General features: G+C 43.6%; 1 pseudogene; it reads left to right on the top strand.

Moving 5' to 3' along the window:
- Positions 1–591: 591 nt before the first annotated feature.
- Positions 592–3,040, top strand: LOC102819503 (annotated as a pseudogene).
- The last annotated feature ends 527 nt before the right edge of the window (positions 3,041–3,567 follow it).

Here is a 3,567-nt window from a genome sequence, read left to right as displayed (position 1 = left end):
GGAAAATGTTTTTCTATGCCTTTTAGTTACTGAATTATTACTAACAGATCCCTTTTTTCTCCCTAAAGTTGAATGAATTGTTTTGGTGTTTCCATTATAATTTTGCTGAATGTTTAAGGGAAAAACATATTTATGGTAAAGAAGTGACAATATCAAGGGATGAAATGTTAACCCTTCACTCTTCAACTTTCTTCTTTTTCCTTGGTGATTCTTGTTTGAGTTAGATAGGCATAATGGGAGGTAGGTTTCTTTGTTTGTTACACCTGGCCCTTAATCGGTGGTAAGACTTGTCTTGGTCTGGGAGGGGAGGCCAGAATGGACAGGACTAGTGTCCATCTGGGGGACTTTCCAGGACACCAGGCATTCTTCCACTCAGGCTTAGAGATGCACCATCATTAATGAAACCCCCAAAGAAGGCAACATAGTGACTGCCAGGCAACCTGGGATGAGGCCACACCCTAGGCAAAGCTGGGCTCCTTGGATAGCAGAGCCTAGATGTCAGGTTCGATGTGGATGGTGGGAAACAGGCGGCTGTATCCATGCACAGGCACACCATTGCAGCCCACCAGGAACTTCTCAAAGTTCCAGGCAATGTCGTTCTGGCACACTGGAGACCAGACGATAAGACCAGATGAATGCAGTGGCATCGTCGCTGGGTGCTGGCAGGACCTCCTACAAGAAGGCAAAGAGTGGGTGAGCCTGTAAGCCATTCACATAGCACTTCTCCAACAGGGATTAGCTGGGCTAGAACCCACCACCTGGTCAGACGTGACTGAGGGAATTCAGCATCTCTTCGTTTTGGGATTTCTTCTGATGCCTAAACTGATTGCATGAGATGCCCAGACTCACGGGCTCCCTGCCGCCTAGCGGGCGCAAGGGGAGTGGCACATAGGAAGCGAATATCGGAATGGCACGGATAAGGCTTTGGAACCAGCAACGGAAGGTTATGTTTCTGAATACCCTCTTCAGTGGTTCTCAGAGGGTGACCCAGGACCAGCAGCATCAGCTGGGAAACTCCTGAAATGTAAAATCTTGGATTCTGTAATAGTTAAGGTTTTGTGTCAACTTGACTGGGCCAGGATTCTTGGTTAAGATGTAGTAATTTCCTGTGAGATCTATATATTGCCATGATGAGATCGCCTATGAACAGTCAATCAATTGAAAGGAAGTTTCCTCAAGGTGTGACCAGCAACTTCTTTCATCTTAAAAAAATAAAAGGATAGAGAGAAGTAAGCAGAGAAGAACTTCTTTCTATTACCATCAAGAAAGAAGAACCAAGAGTGGAGTGCATCCTTTGGACCTGAGTGAGGCCCCTGCACTCCTAGATCCAGGGGAAGATTGATGCCAAGACCAGTGGAGCTCTCCAAGGAATGCTGTGCCTACAGATGCTGGAAGGAAACAAGAACCCTTCTCCAAAGCCAACAGAGAGAAAGCTGCCTCCTAGAGCTGACATTTTGAATTTGGATTTCTAGCCTCCTAAACTGTGATAGAATACATTTCTGTTTGTTGAAGTCATCCATCTGTGATATTTCTGTTATAGCAGCACTAGAGAACCAAGACAGACTCCATCACAGAAACTCGGAATGGTGGGATAGGAAGCATTCTGTGTTTTAACAAGTCCTTTGGGTGATTGTGGTGAACAAAATCTGAGAACCCCTACTCTGTATAATTCGAATTATACTTAAATTTAAATTATACAGAGAAATGTTCTGTAAATGTTCCCAAACTCCTTAGCATCTTACTGCTTTTTTCCTATGGCTTTGGAAGACTTGGATAAAGTATAGACAGTGTAGTGAACTGTGATCCCTTACTCCAGCTGGCGAGGAGTTTGTGGTAGTTACCATCAGTTGGTTCATGACTTGTGCTCATGTAGAACCTGTGTGAAGATCACAGGAGATACTGTGTGGTTTAAAATCGAAAAAGGCATACAGTAGGGTTGTATCCTTTTATCATATTTACTCAGTATATATACTGAGCAAATCCAAGAAGCAGGACTATATGAAGAAAATGGCATCAGAATTAGAGGAAGATTCATAGACAACCTGTGATATGCAGATGACACTCCTCTTGCTTGCCAAAAATGAAGACGACTTGATGTAAGGCAGAAAATAGAGGAAGTTGGCAGAGGTGACTTGGAACTTTGCTGTCTCCTCACACCTCAGGGACTCTGCCAACTTATTGATCTCTGCACATTGCACACCTCCATCTTCCCCCCGCCTCTCCCACCTCCAGGTCACCTGTGAACCAGAAATGACTTGGAGCTTCCCAACGCTGACAACGCTGATCCTCAGGTCAGCATTGATTCAGGACTCCCAAATAAGCACATCACAAACCTGCTGGTGTTCAGCTTCCCCAAACACTGCTGTAACTGCAACTGTAACTTCCACAGTGAGCTGGAGACGTTGGGCCTAGAGCTTCATATGTTAGTTCGTTCACTTGCAAGAGAAGCATGAATAGCGGTAGACTCATGTTAACTGAAGCAGCCACTAATACATGGAGAGAATTGAAGCAGACTCTGAAAATCAAGAGGAAGTCATCCAGAGCATCTCTTTTCATCTTGCCCAAATAGGGGAAGGGATGGAAAGAAGGGTCCAACCAGGTCTGATGGAAAACCTGAGTAGGCATTTTATGAACAGGAACCTGTCAGATGAATATAGGAAGAAGTTTGGTAAGGTGGAGGGTCAGAGAAAAAGAGGAAGACCCCCAACAAGATGGATTGGCCAAGTGGCAGCATCGATGGACTCAAGCGTGACAACAGTAGTGAGGTTGGCCCAGTATCGGGCACTGTTTCGTTCTGCTGTGCATAAGGTCACTATGGGTCGGTACCAACTCGATGGCACCTAACAACAACAACCTGGCGACTGACCTGGCACACATGATGCAGCTTTGTCTCAGGGACATGAAGTCAGAAAAGACCAAGCTGATGTTGACCATGCTGTTGGCCAAAAAGGTGGCCAATTGCATATTTTCCATGCTCCATGATGTCTTTCACACAGCTGAGAACTTTATTAACCTGTGTGAGAAACTTAGCCAGAAATGAGATGGATGGATAGAAGACTCTGCAGAAACATGGCCGGTTACAACCCGCTGTGGTGACAGTAGACCAGCTGATTGCTATGGAGATAGAGCCATGCCCATGTAAGCAAAGTTTAGATAATTTAGAAGCTAGGTCCTAGCTATTTATTTCTATTTTAAAGATGTGTTTTAAGCTGGTGACCTATTTAGAAATTTCTGCATTACTATACTTGAAAGAAAATGTTACCTTGCACATATTTGAATGGATTTCTTACCATCTCCTAAACCTATCTACACATTGTGACTTTCTCGTATTTTGACTATACAAGCTCCCATTTGAAATTTAAATTGTAAAACATGTTGTAAAGCAGAAGGAATTAAAAAAAAAAAAACCAAACACCACAGCACACAATGTTTAAATAATGTTATGGTCAAAATATTGAATGATGCAGAAAGCACCAAAAGAAGATAGAAGGAATACGCAGAGTTGTTGTACCAAAAGAGATGGTTAATGTTCAGCCTTTTCAAGAGGTAGCATATGATCAAGAACCA

This window comes from Chrysochloris asiatica, unplaced genomic scaffold, assembly GCF_000296735.1.
Source record: "Chrysochloris asiatica unplaced genomic scaffold, ChrAsi1.0 scaffold00052, whole genome shotgun sequence".
In the NCBI taxonomy this organism is placed as follows: Eukaryota; Metazoa; Chordata; class Mammalia; order Afrosoricida; family Chrysochloridae; genus Chrysochloris; species Chrysochloris asiatica.
Note: the sequence above shows the minus strand (reverse complement) of the source record. Positions and strands in the feature narration are given on the sequence as shown.